Source organism: Eupeodes corollae, chromosome 2 (assembly GCF_945859685.1).
Source record: "Eupeodes corollae chromosome 2, idEupCoro1.1, whole genome shotgun sequence".
Taxonomy (NCBI): Eukaryota; Metazoa; Arthropoda; class Insecta; order Diptera; family Syrphidae; genus Eupeodes; species Eupeodes corollae.
This window is the reverse complement of record NC_079148.1, coordinates 46,729,206-46,751,927: the sequence shown is the minus strand read 5'-3', so window position 1 is coordinate 46,751,927 and position 22,722 is coordinate 46,729,206. Positions and strand designations below refer to the sequence as shown.

The window sequence follows — 22,722 nt, the reverse complement described above, 5'->3', positions numbered from 1 at the left end:
ATGATGAAAAATTAAATAACATACATTTTTAAATTCTAAGACAAAGTGATTTTTATTTTGGAAACATTTTCAGCATTTGTATAAGTTTTTTAAAGAGTTCTCAAAACGAGTGCTGCTGTGTATCCCTTTCAGGTTAGCAGGCAAGGAGTTCCATAGGGCAACAGCGTGTACAAAGAACTGTTGTTTTGAATTTCTGAATTTGAAGGAAGGGACAATTAGAACATTACTTCTTTGTGATACTGGGAACCTAAGCCTTTCGTATAGATATTCAGGATCTCTAGTATGAATATGTCTAAAAAGACATGTCAAAGTTTGATAGTTTATGTAGTTGTTGAAGGTCATGTTGAAAACACTACTTGCTTGCATCGAAACATGATCGAACTGTCGCAAGTCTTAAATAAAGCGAACAACATTATTAAACGCGAATTGAAGTTTTCGTTTATTAGCGCTGTCAAGGGCACAGAAAATGGGACTGCCATAGAAAAGTATTGGTAGGACAAGAGATTTTGCTGTAGTCATTTTTGTTGAAACTGGAAGACAAGTGGCAGATATATATAAAACCCGCAAAGCAGCATATATTCGACCAACGGCTCAAGTAAAGTGATCGTCCCATGTAAGTTTCTGGTTAAAAACAATCCCAAGCTTCTTAACTGTTCTAACGTTGCTTAACGTTATCCCCTCAAGTTCAATACTAGGGAAATAAGAAGTATCTATTGCAGTGTTACTGATGACGATTGCCTGACATTTCTTAGGGTTAAGTTTAAGATGATTCTCCCTGGATCACTGGTTTATACACATCAAATCTTTGTTTATTCTGGCAGTTGCGTCTTCAACCATGCCGATTTTGTAGCTCAAATGAATTTGAACGTCGTCAGCATACATATGAATTTTGCAATGCCTGAGTACAGATGGAAGGTCATTATTGAAAAGTGTGAATAAGAGTGGTCCCAAAATCGATCCTTGGGGCACACCATTAGGTGTAGGGAGGAAATCCGACAGCCTAGAGTTAGCAAAAACAGCCTGAGTTTGATGGCTTAGATAATGTGCTACGAGGGTTAGGGCTGAGTTTTCAAAGAAGAAGAAAGAATTCAGTTTTTTCAGAAGAATTGTATGTGAAACAGTGTCGAACGCCTTAGAGAAATCAAGGAGAACCAGAGTTGAGACTTTATTATTATCGATTTGTTGTCGTATGTCGTCGCTTATTTTAAGAAGCGCAGTCGTACAGCTGTGTTTCGGTCTAAAGCCAGATTGCGTCGGTGTAATTAAATTCCGTGTTTCCAAGAATGCTGTTATCTGCTGACTAACGATCTTTTCGAACGCTTTTGAGATGAATGGTAGGATAGAAATTGGTCGGTATTCTTTTTGTTGCGAATTTGACTTTTTGAGAATTGGCAATATTTTTGAAGCTTTCCATAGTGCCGGGTAACAGGACTTTGTTAATATTGAATTAAAGATATGTGTCAAGAAAGGAGATATAAAAATAACAATAATTTTTACAAACTTAGGATGCATATTGTCTAGTCCAATAGCGCCCGATTTTATGTCTTTTACGGCCTTAAATACCTCAACTTCAAAAACTCTTTTAAAACTGAAACTTGAAAGAAGCTCATTACTTCTTTCAAAGTGTGTGTAAAACGCAACATAATTATCTGTGTCAGAAACAGAACTTACGAACTATTTGTTTAGTTCATTTACATCACAGTCATCCTCAGCAATCTTTTTTTTCGTCGTAATACCAAGAGATTTGATGTTCTTCCACAGTTTTTTGGAAGAAACATTGTTAAATCTCGACGCAAAAAATCTTCGCTTGGAATTTCTGATTTGAATATTCACTGCATTTCTTAACGTTTTGTACTGCATGAACAACTGTGGTAACTTGAACCTTTTCCAACGTTTGTAAGCTATAATTCTTTTCATAATAAGTTTATCAATGTAACTAGTGTACCATCCTATTTCAGGGTTTTTGATTCGTACGTTTTTAATTGGCACAAAGGTTTGTGGTGTTCTGAGAATCGAAAGTAATTGAAGAGAGAATATTACGTCCACAAAAAGTCACTGTCTGATGCACCGGAGGTGTGATTGGACCTTACTTCTTCGAAAACGACTATGGAACGACTGTAACCGTCTATTCGGAGCATTATGGTTTTACCTGCTATTGAAACTACAGCTTGAAGAATATGTGGTTTCAACAAGTCGGTTTCACATGCCACACAACTCGAGTGAATGTGGCTTTATTGCAAGGGACATTTCTTGGCCGCGTAATTTCTCGTCGTGGAGGTATCAACTGGCCACGATTTGAAACCTCAAAAGAATTGATTCTAGCAAGAATTCACGAGGTGGTCATTTAAATGATGTAGTATTTCACACATTATGTCAAAGTTCAAACATTATAATAAAGAAGAAATATCATGAAACAAAATATTTTATTATGTGTTTAATTTACGTTTACTTTTAAAACCGCAAAATGGATAACCCTGTTTTTCTTTTCATCCTTTTTGAATAATACGATAGAGAATTCTTGAAAGATTGAATCATATAAAATTGCATACAGATTTCTGAAAGCAAAAGTGAGAAATTTTGTTTAAATTTAAGCGAATACGACTTGCTCAAAAAAACGTACCTAATGCTTTTTTTAAATTCAAAACTTAGATTAAATCTACCAAACATCTTCGGAAAAGTGAAACAATAAAAAGTTTAAACACACGATAAATTAGTATTATTTTGACATACATATGATGGTATCTCCAAAAATACCCGAATGATCAAAAAAGTATGTAAGTCTACAATAAAGAAGGTTAACTTGAACTTATAGTAACAACTTCAATTTTGGAGGCCCCAAAAGAACTGTAGCCTTGTGTTATTTAAAAAAAATCACCAAAAGCATTTAGAAATATGGTCACACAATGAAATTTCACAACTTCCATTTTGATATTTATTTATTTTTCGTTTTAAAAATTGAACTTATTTAAGTTAAGACATTATCCTATTATATCGATCATTTTTGTAAAAAAAAAAATGGATAGCTTCAGAAATCATAGGGACTTCATTTGCAGTCAACTTCATTTTTTGAACGTAAATTTTGACCAAAGCAAAAGTTAGTTTTTCAAGTGCCAAGTTTCAAACTCAGAACTTTACTTCGCAAACCTTTTTTAAGTTCATAGTACAAAAAGTACCAACAAAATTATTGTACAAGTCCATCACGACTATTATTTTGTATTGTAAAGAAATATTAGTTATCTGATGACTTGACTTGAAAGTTAGGGACATTTTTCTTGACTTTCCAATTAAGTTGCCTTAATTGGAAGGCAATTTTTTAACAGCTGGCCAATCAGATGCTAGAAACTTGCCTTACTTTCGATTCCCTTATGTCGTCTGAACCTGCCCAATGTCTTCGCTCGGCACCTTATTTGATGGGTATTGAAAACGAAAGTTTTAAAGGGGGAACACACGCATCATTTAAAGATCAAAGATAAGGTTTGTTTTTTTGCTTTTCGCCAATAGGATTTTCAAAATTAAATAAAAACTTTGCTTAATTTGATCTAAAAGTTCCATTAATACAAAGATTAAAAAATTAAAAACAAATAATTGTTTAGTGCTATTGTGTAACCAAACTTTTCAGATCACATATTTACAATACCCTCCAAAAAATCCACAATTTTTTAACATTTAAGTTCCTAGGCATAATAACATAATGTGTACAAATATTATATATTATTTTAGGTACGAACTAACGAACTTTCAGTTGTTTAAAAGGAAAAATACCTTTTATTTTAAAATAAAACATGTTGCATAATTTAATCAAAAACTTTCCCTAACACTTGTTTGTTGATTTATGTAATTTATTCTTTTGACTTATTTTCTTTTTATAAATAGAAGGTACAATATTTTTTCTGTTACAATTTTTACATATTAAATGCAAGAATTTACATTAAAATGCATTTGTATTACAAAATCACTGACCATTTTGCTTGAAGTATGAAGAATGAAAACATACATAAAAGTATTTGGAAGCATTTTTAACCTCTAAACCTTTGGAATATGGAATGCATAATTTGATCGCAAGAACTTTTGGCTTTTAAATGTTTTATTATGTGAAGGAACAATAACTTCAGCGAATAATGTCGACGACGCATGTAGAATTAGAATTAACTTTTCGACTGAGTTTAATTGAAATAAAATAGTATCAATTTCACACTTAAAAACAAAACAAACAAAGATAAATTAACACGTGAACGCGTATGCAAAATGCACCTAGACAGACTTTTATTACAAAATGTTCAAATCGTTTTTACTGCCTGAGACTGCGTCTAAGAACTAGACCGATAATTCAAGTCATTTGCAAAATTTTTTAAAGCGTTTCAATAAATCTTATGTTCGTCCAAAACTTGTATACAATTACCATATTTGGGCAGGTGCTCCTATAACCCACTGAAACTTTTGCATCTCTCGAGCACTGTGTGGTAAGGTTTCATGTCTCTCATTATTTTATCGCTACTCCTATAAGCAATGCTCTAATGAAGATAATTTGTTTGCTTTTCGTAGGAATTCCCTGCAATTCAAAACTAATTGTATTGCGTTAAAGGATATGACCCCATTATATTTTGAATTATTAATTTTTTTTATATGAAAACAATATTTGTATTTTACTTCCTAAAACTTTGTTGCTAAAAGTACTACTTTTAACTGAGGACTGGACCAAGAACAAAATATGAATCGGAAATTCAGCATAATTTATCTACTTTTGAAAGCTTATACAGTTAAGTCTTATAAGTAAAGATTTCATCTATAGATTTATTAGTAATATAACGACATTCATCAAAAAGTGGTTTGATGTCCAAAACAACTAAAATTCACTCAAGTTAGAATTTGAAAAAAGCTTTAGTAATGCTTTAAATTATTTTCATAAAAATTGTTTCTTAAGAAGAAACCTTAAATAAGAGATCTTCAATTTTATATTAAGTTTCCTTTAAAATCCTTAAACTAGCCTTCAATTTTATTATTACATTTTTTTTTTAGTAAACAATTTCGAACTAGAGCTTTTAATCAAATGGACATTACGACGGTAGACAAGTCGAATAAATTGGGTACCCCGATTTTATCCGTCTGTTTGTCTTTCCTGGCTCCTAGAGTCGAAGAGTTGATTGAAATGAAGGTTTTCAGCCGATTAGGGTAATTTTCATTTTATTAATTCGAAAAATAACAGCAGTCCCCATACAAATTTATTGGTTAAAAAATGTGATTTTTCTTAAACTTTCTCTAAATTTTGTGTTCTTATTGCTTATCATTCTTATTTATATTGCTCCAGAAGGGTATCCATCAAAAACGTTTATTTTGTTTTTAAGTCTTCTCAAGAGCTAATGGACCGGTTTCAATAATCTTCTCTTTCTGTGCAAGCTCTTTTTGTTGATCAAATGATGAAAATGATGATGTTTTTTTATGATCAAAAATGTATTTTTTTTATATTTAAAAAAATTCATTTTTTTACAAATCTCGATATCTCAGAAAGAGGTCAACATTTGTTGACGAAATTTAAATGTAAGATGTACATATATTTATAAGCTCTATACATAATGCTTACCAAAAATATTTTTAAGACAAAATTTCAAATTTGAAATGATTTTCGAAAAAAATAAGTTAATCTAGATTTTTTGACAAATAAAATATTTAAATGTTTGAGAAAAACTTATTTTGCTGGTACATTTTTAAATCTTAAAATATAGGCAATATTTTTAAACAGACTTTTTGGAAAATATTATCAAGTTCTAGCGACCCAGTCGTGCATTTTATTTATTTCGAAATTGGTTTTTTGTTGAATACGAAGATCTTAAAAAATTAAATGAATCTACATTTATAGTGAATTTGTTTTGGAAGCTCTAGAACTATTATTTAAACACTAATTTTAATAATATAAATGTCCCAAAACAGCAAAAGTGTCAATTTTGTTAAACTAATGGCTAGTTGAAAGAAATTGAAGTGAAAAGAGATTCTGAAACGTATAATTTGTGAGTGCCACACAAACGTTTCTTCCCAACTTATTTTTGTACGTTAAATTGTTTTAATTTAATTTTTTAGAGAAATTATGTTCTTAAAAGCACCTTTTTCTTTAAATTCAGAACCAACAAATTTTCTCTCTAAATTTAAAGTTTTGTTGACGCCTTTAAGATCGACGAGTGAGCAGACTGATAGCGATAGTAGTTATAGACTCTTGCAAAATTGAGTTCGAAAAAACTTCGTCAAAAAAAGCCCGACATTTCTTTATATCAGATCCTCTCTCATTTTCAGGATTTTTGAATTTTTTAGCGTTTTTAGCATAAATAGAAATAAATTTAAGAAAATTAGGTAAATTTTATTTTTAGAAAAAAAAGCTACGTTTCAAAATACGTTTCAAAACAATTTCTTACATTTTTGCGTGAATTGCAGTAAAAATCCCCTAAACTATTCTGTTTTAGCTCTTAAATATGGCATATTAAGAAAACTTTTGGAATCTATTCTCGTACACATTATCAGTCTTATTTAAAAACGCTGTATAGAGCTTACATAAACTTATGTAATATCTATAATGCCTCTAAACGCAAAAATGCTATTTATAAAACTTATACAAGGTTGCATAGTCCCATAATAAGCTAAACGCGTTTTGAGGTTGAATAGAGCCTACATAAGGAAATTATTGTTATTATTATTTCGTAAATGTCATTTTGATTTCTCTCCTCTCTTTTTGAAATTAAAATAAAAACAATAATGCCTCTCCAGTTTAGCTCGTGAGTCGTGAGCCGAAGAAACGAAAATTTAAAAAAAATTATAGATTTTCGAAATTGGAATTGGAATTATTTTGTTATATTTTAGTTGTTATGACAACAAGCTACTTTTATAGACATTTTGGTACTTTTTTTGATATAAGCATTGTATAACTAAAATTTATAGCTGAATTTTTTATAAATAGGAATTTTCGCAACGTTATATAGAGCCTACATAAATCCTTACGATTTCTATTAAATAAGACTGTAAATTATTTAAATTTTGTTAGCCTACTTTACAAAACATTAAAAAACGTTTTTAAGCGGTGAGTAAAAACTCATCTAGGTGTGTGACCCCCCCCCCCCTTATTAAAAGTCTGGATCCGCCCTTGGACGGAAATAACCCAAGTCAAGTAATTTTCTATTGGTTAAAGTCACTTTAACAAGCTTACAAAAAAGCTAGCTTCAGTACGGACAGTACCTCTTCTTAACTTGTAAATAGAGTGATATAAAATTAAATCTAATGCTCCAACTACTTATCTTTTGTGGGACATTTACACAGTATTTCAGTATTTACCATTTCACTTTAAACTCTCTAATTAAACCTACTTCTAATAAATAAAAAACACTCTGAACATAAGTGAGCTTCAAATTGGCAGAAAAAAGTCTACGAACCAGAGTTCATCAACAATATTACCCAATCGATGCCTGTAGGCAATTTTATTTTTAATCTTAATATAGTAAGTTCTAAAAATATAATTATCGTTATTTATTCTGTCTGGGAAATCTCAAAGACTGATTTCCAAAGAATATAACAGTGTCAGCTTTGTTTAATTTATAAAGTCTGACCTCTTTAAAAATATCATCTGATAACAGAGTGAAATTCATTATCATCAGATTGACCACAATAAAGCTAGAAATGTTGCTATTTGTATGCAGTAATAAGGGAATCTACGAATGTATGCTAAACACTTCAAAAGTCAATTTTCATTACAGAGATTTGTATAAGATCAAAACATGTTTTTAGATATCATAGGCCTGGACGTATTACGAACGTGACAGTTCTATACTTTACCTATTTCCCTATCTTACTTCTTCCTAAAGTTGTTTGTGTACTTCCTAAACAAATGTTTAGCTCGAAAAAAACATGAGCCTTAAAAAAATACCGTCCATGTTCGACCTTGGCCAAGACCTTGTCAAGTTATCAAGCATTTAAAGTTTTCTAAAAATAAATAATTATATTTTCTTAAAAAATAAATAAAAAAAAAAAAAAAATTTCCTTCTTTAGATAACATTTAACGTATTGCAGTCTTATATCTAAATTTAATAGCAAAGAAAATAAATAGGTACAAATGTTTCATACTGTCAATCAGCTAGAGAAATACCTAAGCCCTTGACCAAGACCCAACCAAGTTTAATATGATTATGATAGAAAATACTCAAGCTACCTACCTGAGCATAATGTGGCACGTGTTTTTAATTTAAGTCGTTATTTCTCTTCCAATCATTTACATCCCCATTCTTATGGGTAGTTTCGAATTTGTTTCTTTAAACGAAGCGTTGTTTGTTTGTTTACATAATGCTTCAGTCTTTTGTTTTACTCTTCGATTTTACATAATTACTAGTTTATTGATTATATACTTTAGCTTTTCTATTTGTAATACTATTCGGATCTTAGCACAAAATAAACACTAATGAACTTGACCATAACCTATAGCGAAAGAACGATTGTTTACGTAGACAAATAAAATGGAAATGCCAATGTTACAAATTGATCACGTTTTTAATAGTTTCACATAATTTATGTGTCTAAAAATATTTTGTAGAGAATTTTGGATTATATCCAAAAAGATTTAGAATTTTTTCCAAAAATAACTTTTTTCTTTTTCTAGGAGGAATTTGTATGGACAATAAGACTGCAAATATTTCAAACCATATGGAATAGACATTTGGAGTATTTGAATATTACAACCAATTGATTGCGCTTCCAGATGACTAGAATCCCGGCTGCTAACCAAGTGATCCAATTCTTTTGGCACTAAAGTCTGCCAATTACGAAAGAGCAATCTCGTTCGGGAAATTTCTAATGTGAGTATAATCCCAAAGACATCATTTCCGTAGCAAAAGAAATTCCCATTTATTGAAAGCCTTATGTTTGATGTTATTATATATGGGTTATTAAATACTTTTGTTTTATGTTGATAATGTTAACTAAACTATAATATTTAGTTAAGGTGCTATAAAAGCAAGTTTTAATTCCGTAATATAGCAGTTGCCAGAGGGGTTGAAATTCGCAAATATGTTTAAAAAATGCTTTGTGATTGAATCGAATTTGAAAATTTAAACTCTGCATACATATTTTTGAAAATGGGCAAGTTCAGACAACATAAAAGACTTCATTTACAGTCAACTGCGTTTTTTGAAATTACATTTTGATCAAGGCAACTAAAGCTGCGTTAAATCACGTGTTGGATAGTGTATCTTGGATAGGTGGATTTTTAGATACCTTGTTGAACGAGTTGGATAGCTGTCAAAAAAGTAAAAACAACTTTCAGCTATTCACAAAAAGCAGAGAAACATTTATGGCTGAAACACAAACACGCTTCAGCTTCGGCATCGCCTGACGTTTACGACTTCAGCCATAGGAATTCAATACATGCTATCACAATGGTGTAAAATAATGTCAAAAAACGAAGTATTTACTCTTTGGAGGGATGAAATAATAGAAATGTCATTCAAAGCAACAATTTAATAAATAAGAGATAATCTTAATCTGTGATCTATGTTAAATTTCCTCTTAGCTCAATTGGAATTCTATATGTTTAATAATTTACTAAACACTAGACTGGAGGTAACCCCTAGCAAATTGGTCATCTACAAAACAAGAACAAAATAAGTCAATTTTGAAGTTTAAAACAAAAATAGATCATAATTATCTTCTAAAATTCGGAGGCAAATAGCTTCTTTTTCGTCTACTATATGCAGAACATTCTCAAATACTACTTCAACTAACATTTGTATCTGTTTGTCAACCAACAAATACAAAACGCTGACACCAATTTTCAAGTTTCTTGAAATTCAACCATGTGTTGAATCAGCTGTTGTCTCGGACACCTACATACCCCAGAAATTCTTGGATACCTTTGGATTTATTTTTTGACATCTCAGCTGTTTTTGATCAGCTGTTATTGTTTTTTTTTTACTAGTTATACCTTCTCCAATTTAATACGGAACCTTTTTACTTAAAACCATCAAAAAGAATTCTGCAGAAAATAAATAAATCACAGAATATCAAAGTTCAGCTTTCAGTTGAATGCAAAATTATTATAAGCTGTCATTTTGACATAATTGGAAGTAATTGGGCAGGTTCAGGCAACATAAGGGACTTGGTCGAAATGTACCTTCAAGGAATGCAGTTGACTGCGAATTAAGTCCCTTATGTTTTTCTTGACTAACTTTCCAAAAAAGTTGCCTTAATTGGAAGGTTATAATAATTAGATACTAGAAACTTGCTTTACCATCAAATCCCTTATGTCGTTTGAACCTGCCCATTATTTGTTTAGTCCGCGTGGAAAACACAATTTAAGAATTTTTTAATTTTTAATGTATTGATATTCCGAGTAGGAGTTTTAGTTCAAATGAAAAGTTGAAATGTTTGAACCGAACCGTTTCAATTTCAAAATTCAACAAGTTCGATAGTAAAAGTAAGATAGCTGACAAAAAATAGATTAAGGAAATTATTCATTTATCTCAAGTTAAAAACAGCTCCAGTTTTTCTTTTATTTATTTTGCGATCTAAAGTTATAGAATTTTTTTTTTCAATTTTGATATTGGTAGATAGACTTATCAACAATTTCTAACAACTGTCCTTGCTCCATTTTTTGACATAACAACTATAGCCAACCATTGGCGACATTCACTAAGCTAGTAAAGGCATTCTGATATTGGCTAAAAACCACTGCAAGTGAGTTCAAATTTCCCCTCCGACTTAGTGGAAAACTTTCGGATACAAGGTTAATGGACAGTGAATTTGATGTTTTACAATTAACTGCTCAGTAAGGACACAAGAATTCAAAATGAAACTCATATTTCAGTATTTAAATCAAATATTAATCAGTCATATCATATCTTCGATTTGGTTTTATTGAATTTAAAAAGAAAAAAAAACTAATTAATGTTTTGAAGACCCTAACGTTTCTTATTTTGACAGTTCCGAATCGACTACAAAGCTAGTGCAATTTTGCATTAACAAAACTACTTGCATTTTGTCTTCGTAGTCACTAGCTTATGAATTGTTCAAAAAGGACATAGCACAGCTGTTTTAGATCATGTGTTGTTTTAAATGTTAAATACTAAGAAAATAGTTTCTGGATACTCTATGCATGTAAATGAGATTAGACGCAACCAATCCTTCAAATATTCATTGAACTATTGGCGTTTTTTTTTAAAGCTCAGAGCAGAGTTTATGAAACGTACTGGAGCCCTGATCTGTAATATTTTTTGAACTCAAAAAAATGTCAAGTATAAATTGTTGCTGAACGTTAGTTTATAAGAGAAACAAACAAAAATGCATAAGATTGTGTTGCGAGAAGCATTAAATTAAGTTTTTAATGACGATTGTTATACATTCAGACAACAGGTCTTTTTTAACAAACTTATATGCTCATACATTTCGTATACATTTTCTTAACTACTTTATTGATTTGAATATAACAAGTATTTAAATGATCAGTGTTTTTCTATATTACCAACAGCGATGAAGAGTAATACGATAATCAAAATAATTCCAGAAGCGTAGGAAGAAATAAAATCTATGACGAAAATGTGGTGTCGTGACATAACTTTTAAACAACATTTTTGATTAAACCCCGATTTGATAAGTTTTTCGTAAAATTAATGCCATTCAGGAACAAAACTCTGGACCTGGTAGGGAATGTACAACAACTGAAGAAAAAAACGATTGATAACTTCTTGGGCTAAGGACTCCAGAGTGTATGATGTAAATTATAGTTTTATAAACTCAATGCATTTTTTCATCTTTAAGATCGATTGGAGACAGCTTTGGCGTTTGCATTGCAAATGTTTTTAGAAACGTTACGCCAAATTTGTATGACACTTAACCATACAAGGAGGTTTAGAAGATGGTCCAGAGCAAAAAAAGCGATAAAAACATGTGTTCATTATCTACGGGAAACTCTTTTACTAAGCAGTTGTACATTTCAATTAAGACTTTTTGGCAATGATTTATGATTGAAATTTAATAATTCCAGGAATAATCGGTTCCATTGATGGATTTCATATGTATAAACCGAGAAGACTGTTTGTACTCTTACGAAGCAGTTCACATAGGTAGGTAGGTAGAAATGGCGATCTCAAGGCAACCTAGCCTGAAATCCAATTAGCGCTGTAGTGCGCCGTTTTGATACCAAAAACTCGTTTGACCTTTGATTATGTTAGAGCCATTTTGTCGCATTGAGAAAAAAGATTACGTCTCTAATCTTTGTCTCAGATAGCTCATCAAGTTCTTGAAAGAATGCTTTTCCAAAGTATTTCATTCTAGTGTTTGCCAAAGCAGGACATTTGCAGATGAAATGGATTATCGTTTCACTTTCTCTTTGGTCACTACAGCTACGGCAAAAGGTGTTGTAAGAGAGAGATACCCAACTTCTCTGCATGAACTCCTATAGGCTAATGTCCGGTACAAACCGCAACAATCCTGGCTATGTCTTGCCTTGGCCTGCATAGAAGATCGTTTGTACGGGTTTATTATAGGTGGGCCATATCTTCCTAGATATAATGCAGTTGGGTAAATTGCTCCACCTTCGGTTTGATTTAGTTTGGTAGATAGAAAATATTTTACCCCTCATAGCACCAAGAGGAATGTTAACAATTTCCGCAAGTGAGCTATGAAGGGCCTATCCTTGCCTGGCTAGCTCGTCAGCCCGTTCATTTCCCACGATACCACTTTGGCCCGGAACCCAGATCAGGGTGACACCGGGGTTAATATTCAGGCTCACAAGCTCATCGCGACATTGCTGGACCAATTTAGATGAGGATATGGCCGAGTTAATGACTTTGACAGCTGCCTGACTGTCTGTAAAGATAGCCGCATTTTGGTTTTGGTTTGGGTTTTGTTTAATTATCTTACATGCCTCCCTTATGCCAGCAGTTCAGCCTGAAAAACGCTAGCAAAGTCAGGAAGCCTAAAGGATTTGGCTACATTTAGGGACTCAGAAAAGATCCCAGAACCAACTCCACACTCCATCTTCGAGCCGTCAGTAAAGATGGTTGTGTCGAAACCTATCGACACGATGTCATCCTCCCAATCCTCTCCCGATGGGAAAATAACCTTAAAACCCTTACTAAGGTTCAAAGTAGGAGTGCAGTAGTCAGTGTCTCCCGAGATAATATCTGAGAGAATCAATTTCGTTGTGTTGCTGTGACAATAAGGTTTTGATAACCAGCTGTTTGATTCCTTCAGCTTAATAGCGCTGCAGGAAACTATGTATTTAATAAAAAGTTCGATTGGTAGAAGATCCAAAATAACGTTTAAGGCGTCCGTTGGGCAAGTACGTATGGCCCCAGTGGTGCCCACGCAAGCTGTTCTCTGAACCTTCTTTAGCTTATCAATATTATAGGCTTTGCTAAGAGCAGGCCACCACGGCTGTGTACGTCCATAAAATCATCTTCGACTGAAGTCCCCACTTTTTGCCGAAAGTTTTGCTGCACGCGTGGAAGGCAACATAGGCCTTCTTAACCCGTACTTCAATATTTAGTTTTCAGTTTAGTTTAGGGTCGAGTATAACTCCCAAATATTTTGCACTGGAAGACAATGATAGGATTTGACCGTTGAGTCGAGGTAGCATGAAGGGCGGTACTTAAGTTTTGGTGGTAAAGAGCAACAGTTCAGTTTTACTTTGGTTAACTCCTAGTCCACAACTCGTGGCCCAATTGCTAACTTTCTTCAAAGCTGACTCCGTGATTTTACTAATCAAAGAGGTTTATTTTCCTGACTTCAATAACAACAAATCATCCGCATAAGCCTTCACTCCACATCTGTCTAATTTAACGAGAATTGTATCCATGACCAGAAGCCATAGAGGAGGCGATAGGACACCACCCTGGGGTGTTCCCCTACTCACGTGTTTTGTTGCGATTGTATTGCCTAGAGTGGCTTGAATCTTCCTACCACTGAGCATGGAAATAATCAATTCTCGAATGTAGTCTTCTACACCGAACTTAACGAGCGATTCTTCTATGGATTCTGTAAGGACGTTGTTAAAAACACTCTCTATGTCTAGGAAGGTGGCAAGAGTAAATTCTTTATAATGGATTGTTTGTTCTACAGTACGCACTACCTCATGTAGAGCAGTCTCCGTAGATTTGAACTTAAGATAAGCATGCTGAGAGCTTTCGAGAGGTCGTCCAACTAGGATTTCTCTAATATGGTAATCAAGAATGCGCTCCAAGGTTTTAAGCACAAAAGATGTTAAGCTTATTGGTCTGAAATCTTTCGCGGGATAAAAACTACTTTGACCTGTCTCCACGACATGGGCACATGTTTGAGAAGGAGACATCCTTTGAAAATTTGTTCCAGCCATGGCGCTGCCACATCATGCAACTTAAGAAGCATAAGTGGCAGTATGCCATCCATGCCTGGGGATTTATATGGAGAAAAAGTATTGATAGCCCACAAAATATTTTTTCTGGTTATAACGGAATTGACTTGCTCCACATGAGCTACGTTTAGCTCTGTGGTTTCAAGCGATTCGGGGTTATCACTCTCGCAACCCGGAGAGTGCGTCTTCATCAGTTGCTCAAGAGATTTGGCTGGAGAGGCTGTCCAGGTTCCATCAGGCTTTTTTAGAAATGAAGGATTACAATGTTCCTTCGATAAAACTTTGCTGAGCCTTGCGGAGTCCTTTATGTCTTCGATTGATTGACAGTATACTCTCCAGCGTTGTCTTTTGGCTGATGACAGGGCTTGCTTGTAAATTTTAAGAGAGTCTTTATATGGTTGGTAAAACTTATGTTTTTGGCAGATATTGATATCGTCGTCATTTTCCTAAGACTCGACAGTTCTTCATTCCACCACGAAGGAAGGGTTTCACGGCTATATTTAACTGGGCAAGAGACTCTAAAACCTTTACTTATAGCAGTTTCAAAGGTTTGATTCAAGGTCTCCTATCGATTCAATGAGATTCGGTAAGTTGCAGTTCCCATATGTTATTGAGAAGATCGGGAGTCATAATTATGATCAACTCAGGCAAGCTACCTATCTGACCTTACCATATTTTCGCGGGAACTCCTTTCCACCTACGAATATCTATGTCGCTTTCTAGTTTGACTTAGGAAGCTGACGTTGACTAAGTCATCTAATTATCCTCTTTTTCCGTGATAATGGGATCAGTCTCAACGACTTCAGCATCCTCCAATTTTTCAAATTTCATATATTGAAAAGTCGACCGAATTCAAAATTTGAAAATGCAACAGTACGGAATATAATTCTACACTAAATAAGGAGATCTTACTTTTTCACAAAAAGTTGATCGAATTGATATAGAGAAAGGAACAAACAAACTCTTTGGGGTTGAAAAGAGCTTACAAACCTATACAATAAAAAACCTACCTAAAACCTACCAGACTGATTCAACTGTAAACTATATTAAATCAAGGTAAATGTCATAAGTCGTTACCTACATTCTTATTGCTAGTAATTTTGTTTGTACAAACTATCTACCTACCTAGTTACTTTACTTTATAATCTGACTCAATAAGCCTACCTACCGGTTTTGTGATGCTATTGCTTTTCACCTGTAGGATTTACTTGGCGAGTTTTAATTTTTTTAATCTAGCTATATCTATACAATCGCCCTTTAACTACATTTTTAATAATAAGTGTTGAATACAAACCTTGTCATAGTGAAAACAAAATATCTCTCAATTTATTACCGATGCTGCGATGATGCTCCTTTGATGGCAGTGCGCTCCAAGTTGATTATTACAAGTTCAACGACATTGACACGATAAAATAAAATAAAATTCCACTTCACGCTTATTTGCAAATCGCAAATAGAAATCAACTTAAATATGCGACACAAAACTAAATCTGTAACACAATTTTTGTTTTTAGTTATTAAAATCACGCACGCACGTTCTCTCTTTGGAAGCCAGTTGGATGTCGATGTTGATGTGGATGTTTATGTTCAGTTGACATCTGCTTAGACATCCACTTAAAATGTGTATTTATTTAAAATCAAAAATGTTTAATATCTATATTACATAAGTAAGCAATAAAGTGTGTATGTAGGTATGTAATAGGAAGTAGGTACTTTTGTAATAAACTATTTCGTCTTGGTTTGTACAGAAATCGCCTCGCTTAGCGTTTGCTGTCTAGCTACTTATAACTCTGTCCGGATCCAGAGGCAGGTGAACACTCAAGCTCAAGATTTTTCTAAAGCGTTGCGTTGTAGCAAATCGATAGATAGTGTTCTATTAATATTATTTATTTTGTTTTATTTTTCAATATAAAAGATTATGGAAGACGACATAGAACTTTTTTCTTTTGCTTTTGAGATAGACAACCGTTTTGTTGGAGTGTAAAATTTATCGAGGGAAAGCAGACGAATAACCAAACTTTACAACAAAATATTTACACTGATCGAAAGAATAAATAAATTAACAAAATAATAAACTAGCTCCGCGAAGCAAATACACTGAAATAAGGGTAAATTTGCAGAATGCGGACTGATTCGACTCGACTGAACTGACCTCAAAGTCAGATTGTTTAAAGAACATACAAAACCACTTTAACATCCAGACAGAACCACTCAACTCAATTAATAAACAAACTCAATTGAAACGTCAAACAACGACGTCATATGCGAAGCGAAACCCACACATCCCCACTACGGCCTTTTTCGGGAGTGTCAGTGTGATGTTCGAAAAAAAGAACTTACACCCTATGTTAAGAGGTCTGTTTAGTTTTATGATTTTTATTGGAAACGTTTTTTTTTAGTTTCGAAGTTTGTTACATTTCAAATATAGTTTGGTGCATTGGGTGAAATAAATCAATTTATTTTTGATCTAGTTTTGTAAAACACACACATTTCACCTGGTTTATTTTTAGGCACATTTACTGTTCTTTGTCAGTTTGTGTCAGTTTGTTCACACTTGATCAACTTTAATCGAGGATTATTCTAGTGGATAATCATAGAATGTGTTTGTTCACTAAAATCGTAATCAAGAAATCCATGATTCTATACGTTAATTGGAGATTTCGTTAACCAGATAATTTTGCTTGATTAGCTCTATTCAATAAAAGATGAACTGGAATTTAGTTTTTTTTATATTAAATTTAGATTCTGACATCAGAAAACCGTACGCTATTTAATATTTCCTTGTGCCATCTTGGGTGACGTCTTTGTATATAAAATCTATAGTATTATGGAAATGTTATTTTTTACATTCGTCGTAGCCTCAAGGTGGCGTTGTAAATTTGATATCCGAAAATTAAGTAAGTAAACTGCAAAAGGCAAATGTCTCCGTAGCGGTGACGTTACAATCGTCTTATTATTATTTTCATTTTAAGGTTTAGAATTGTGATCAATCAAATTTAATGGACAAATGTTTTTAAAATTGATTAGGATTATTGTGATGTCACTTTTGACGTAAAGTGAAACAATTGAAAACAATACCCATCACCTAGCTTGGTTGATAGGAAAATATCTTCATTAATATTTCGTAAAATGGAGTTAGTTCTTTGAAATTATAACATTTTGTACCTACCCATAAATTACATTATTTTATCAGTGCATCTGGAAGATTCGTTTGGGTTTCATGGAGCGCTGATGGCCAACCGAATTATTGTATCTTCTTCGGCGTTAAAAAAATTAGCTGTGTCTTTTGGTTTCGGCTTTAAAGTTGTAAATAAGAATATATTTATTTACCTTGCTGCTCGTTAAAGTTTTCTTAAATCAAAGTCCACAAAAAATAATGGGCAGCTTCTGAAGACATAAGGGAAAGTTGACTGGAAAGTTACTCAAGAAAAATCTTCCTAACTATCAACTCAAGTCTACTTACTTATGTATGTCAAAATGTCATGTCATGTTTTTTTTTCTTATTTAACTGAAAGCTGAACTCAATGGGGGCATTCACAAAGCTAGTGGCTACGTAGTCAAAATCCAACTAGCTTTGTGAATGCAAAACTCCACTACAAAGCTAGTCAATCTGGAACTGTCATATTATTGACAAATGCAAATATATAAAATAAGAAACATTTTTGATTTGACGACTTTAACTTATCTTTAGTGTTTTAAAATTCGATAAAATCAAATTTAAGATACAATTTGATTGATTTATATTTGTATTTAAATACTGAACGATTTATTTTATTTTGAATTCGTGTGTTTTTACCGAGCAGCTGATTGTCAAAGCGTTAAAATCATCTCCACTAACTTTGTAGCCGATTTTTTTACACTACGTCGGTGGGGAAATTTCAACTACTTTTGTAGTTAGATTTAGCCAATCAGAATCCCTTGACTACGTAGCCACTTGCTTTGTGAATGCGACCAATGATTTATTTATTTTATTGACACTTAATATTTTGTGTAAAATGGTTACTTGTCAAATTGGAAAGGAAACATATAAGTTATATTTCTTTACAATATAAAATACAAATCGTGACGGACTTGTAACTTCTCTCAGGAATGTTTTGCAGACAATAATGTTTTTTGTAGATTTTGTATGACTAATTGAAGGTAGAGGTTTCAAAAGTAGATTTCAAGTTTCAAATCTATGACACTAGAAAACCAACTAGATGACTTGGTCAAAATGTGCGTTCAAAGAATGCAGTTGACTACAAATGAAGTCCCTTATGTTTTCTGCGCCTGTCCAATTTCACAAATAAACTTAAATTTTGGATAAGTTTTGAACAAAAAAAAACTGTCATTAAGACTGGAAATTTAAATGATTTGTGGAAAAGTCATGATTTGTTAATACAGCTAAAAAGAGTGAACAAACATTCTTTCACTATCACGGATTCTTCATTGTGGATTAAGAGGAATCCGAGATAATAAAATTGTAGATTTAACCCACTGTGAACAAAATGGGACTAATGAATACTATGGCCTAGTGACTTACAACTTTCAGCCATTCCTGTGTGCGAGTAATGTTGCCAGGAAAGGAAAAGACCTACAGTTTAAAGAAGAATCCGAACGCCTAATTTGAGAAAGCAATTTCCATGACAAGAAATTGTTAATTCCTCGCAAGAGGCAGTACATAGGAAAAACACTTTAGATGGCACAGGAAGGGATCGAATCGAAGACCTCTGGCATGACAGTCAAACGCGCTAACCATCATTTATAGTTTATTTCGGTAAGAACAAATACATTTAACAAACAAAATATGGTAGACAGTTTTGACCCTGGTTATTAATTTATAATATAAGTTATTCTTTGAACCAGGTTAATTTTAACCTAAGTTATTATTTCACTCTAGTACTTTTTATAATCCATGTTATTTAAAACTCAGGTTATTTTTTAACAGAGGAAATTTTAAAACCCACCCTATTTCTTAACCTAGATTTCTTTTAAACCCTTTTTATTTGTTAACCCAAGTTTATTTAAAACCCAGATTTAATTTTAAGCTTTAGATATTTTGTTTACAACCCAGATTATTTTTTTTTAAATCCAGATTAATTTATAACCTACTAGCTTTTTACCAGCGGCTTCGCCCGCAGTGGAGAAATTAAATAAGTATGAGAGATAAAGGGTAAGGGTATAATAATAGAAATGAAATATAAATATAAAATAGAAATATAATAACTAAATTTTATTGCTAGGCTGAGATCAATAATTTTTAAAAATTACTACAGACAATGAAGTTTCAACACCTTAATATATGCTTATTGAAAAGCAACAACAAATGTTAAAATATATTTCACCGTAACAAAAATAAATAATTCTGAATTCTAAAGAAAGAAGAGTCCACCACTGCTGGAGAGTCTATTTTACGTAAAACATGATGGAAAACATGATTTTGCTCTGGAAGTAATTGAGGGACTAATTCTGCCACTTGATGTTGCAGTGCTATGAAATCATAATCTAGCTCTCGTGCAATTTCATTATCAAAATCATCCACATTGTCTCTTCGAGGGCTAGACATTCCAAAATCATCTAATTTTTTTCCAACTATCGTAAAAACCTTGTTTTCGATCATAATTAGCGTTTTATTGTAGACATGTTCATTGAAAGTAATTTCTGTGTGTACTTGCTGCAGTTGATGTAAAATATCTTCAGCCATGTATTCTTTGTACTTATTCCAAAGAGTTTGAGGGTTAGAAAGACCGCAAGAAGATAAAAGCGTAGCGTAAAGTTCCCTGATTTTATCTGGCGATCGGCATTGTACAGCTTCCTTCATAGTTTCATCCCAATGATTGTCATTTTCTAACAGTCGCCGAGCTTCACATGCTTCTCGGTAGGTTTGCCATTCCTGACCATTGACAATTTTAAGTTCTGTAAAGCTAATTGGACCTCTAAGATGATGCAAAAATTAGAAAAATTAGAAACAGTTGAAACTATATTCAATTGAATAAGATATTGAATTACATATTTTCTTCACCGTCGGTAATACAGTGGGTTGGTATTACAGTATTAATTGTTGAAACTTCATTACTATGATGCTAGATGGCGTTGAAGTAGCTAAATTTGTGGTGTCTGTCATTGACACCAACTAAACGAAATCAAAATTCACCACAAAAACAAGTGATCAAAGCAAACACTGATATTTGTTTCAATAATTTTATTAAATAGATTAACAATAGTAATTAAATGTCTAAGTTATTATTATATTAAATTTAAGTTTAAGTAAATGTGCGGTGGGACATAAGAAGAAACCAGTCCGAACTCAAAGAGAATAAAAAGAAGAATATTAAAAAGAATTCAAATTGTATCTGCTCACTGTTGGCAGTTTGTTTTTATACACTTAGAATCAAAAATTGTTCTGTTCTGGAATCTTCTATTTTAACTTCTTTATTAACAGGTAGAGGTGCCACCATCGTTACAGTGTCGCCACAGTCACTCCCCCTCAAGTGTCTTTTCAGCTGGATGATGAAATGTCACGGTTCTTTTCTGTTGATAAGTACGTTGTGGTGGATCCATGGTGGAACCCCAAAGATGTGGCTGGATTCGTTGGTTTGTTGATTGTTGACTGAATGCAGGTGAGTCTTCAGTGTATTCGCTGTCGGTTTTGCTTATGTAGCAAGGTTTAAGTCGGTCTATAGATACATGTTTTTCTTGATTATTAACAAGTATTTTATAGATTCTGTCCGAAGTTCGCTCGAGGATCTTGTAAGGACCTTGGTACGGTGGTTCAAGTGGCGCTTTGACATGATCGCACCGCAACCAAACATGTGAACAGGTGTTCAGATCTTTCAAGATGAACATTCTTGATTTGGTGTGATGAGCTGTCGGAGTTGGTCGAATTCCACTCATATACTCGCGGTGTTTTATTATGAATGTTGACGAGTCTGGTAGTAGATCCGATGACACGAAGAATTCACCAGGTATCCTCAAACACGTTCCATATAGCATTTCTGCTGGAGTGGATTGGATGTCTTCCTTGAATGATGTCCTCAAACCAAGTAAGACTGTTGGCAGTATGTCGATCCAAGGTTTTGGTGAGCACATTAAAGCTGCCTTCAATGTTCTGTGCATTCGCTCGACCATTCCGTTGGATTGTGGATGGTATGGTGTTGTTCGGGTTTTCTTGCTTCCAACGAGATTGGTAAGAGCGTGAAAGAGCGCTGACTCGAACTGTGATCCTTGATCCGTTGTTATAGTTACAGGAGATCCAAAGTGAGCAATCCAGTGGGTGAATAAATTTGTTGCGACAGTATCTGCGGTCATGTCCTTGATGGGAACTGCTACTGGCCACCTCGAAAAACGGTCTATCATGGTGAGGCAGTACTGGAACTCTTGGACCATTGGGAGAAAAATTATGTCGATGTGAAGATGGTTGAATCTGGAGTCTGGAACAACGATGTGGTCAGGTTGAATTTTGTTGTGACGATGTACTTTAGATCTCTGACATGCTATACATTCTCGAGACCATTGTAAAGCATCTTTTCGAATTCCAGGCCAAATAAATTTTTCTCTCAGCAAACGTGATGTTGTTCTTCCACTGGGATGGGCGTTGTTGTGGATGATTTCGAACGCTGTTCTTCGAAGTGACAGAGGGATGTATGGTCTGACTATGCCAGTAGAAATGTCGCAGTATATTTTGACGTCTGGTTCTGCTTGCAGTTCATGTAGATGTAGAGTTGATGCACTTGTAACTAGATCACGAAGATGCTCGTCGTTGCGTTGTTCGTCTCTAATTGTTTGTGGAGAAAGTATTGTTGGCATGTTGATAGTGTTGATCCGAGACAAAGCGTCTGCAACTACGTTGTCTTCACCCTTTAAGTAGACTATGTCCGTTGTAAATTGTGAGATGTAGTCAAGTTGTCGGATTCTGCGCTCAGGTGCTTTCTCATGCTTCTGTTTGAAAGCATAAATCAGAGGTTTGTGGTCTGTTCTGATTTTGAAGGTGCGACACTCCAACATGTGGTGGAAAAATTGTATTGCGGCAAAGATGGCTAGCAGCTCACGGTCATATGTGCAATACTTCTGCTCACAGGGACTGAGTTTTCTGGAGAAGAACCCAAGCGGCTCCCAGGTGTTTCCATTCTGCTGCTCAAGTTTGGCTCCAATAGCAGAAGATGATGCATCTGTGGTGAGTGTCAAAGCAGAATTTGTTGTAGGATGAGCGAGGAGTGTGACATTTGCTATCTTCTCTTTGCATTCTTCGAAGGCCTTTGTTGCCTCCTCAGTCCATTGAATCTTTGTTTTGTCGTTTTTTATTGAACGTTGGAGGTATGCATTGAGCGGAAGTTGTGATTGTGCAGCATTATGAATACAACGTCGGTAGTAGTTTGTCACTCCAAGGAATC

General features: G+C 33.7%; 1 protein-coding gene across 2 annotated transcripts in view; it reads right to left on the bottom strand.

The window, feature by feature from the left end:
• LOC129945919 (monocyte to macrophage differentiation factor) overlaps positions 1-16,530 on the bottom strand; it is a 31,093-nt gene extending 14,563 nt beyond the window's left edge. The window contains exon 1 of one of the 2 annotated variants that reach the window (XM_056055889.1): positions 15,648-16,530. The gene's annotated coding sequence lies outside the window, so the exon portion shown is untranslated. The remainder of the gene's footprint in view (positions 1-15,647) is intronic. The other variant, XM_056055890.1, reaches the window with a different exon arrangement.
• Positions 16,531-22,722: the final 6,192 nt, after the last annotated feature.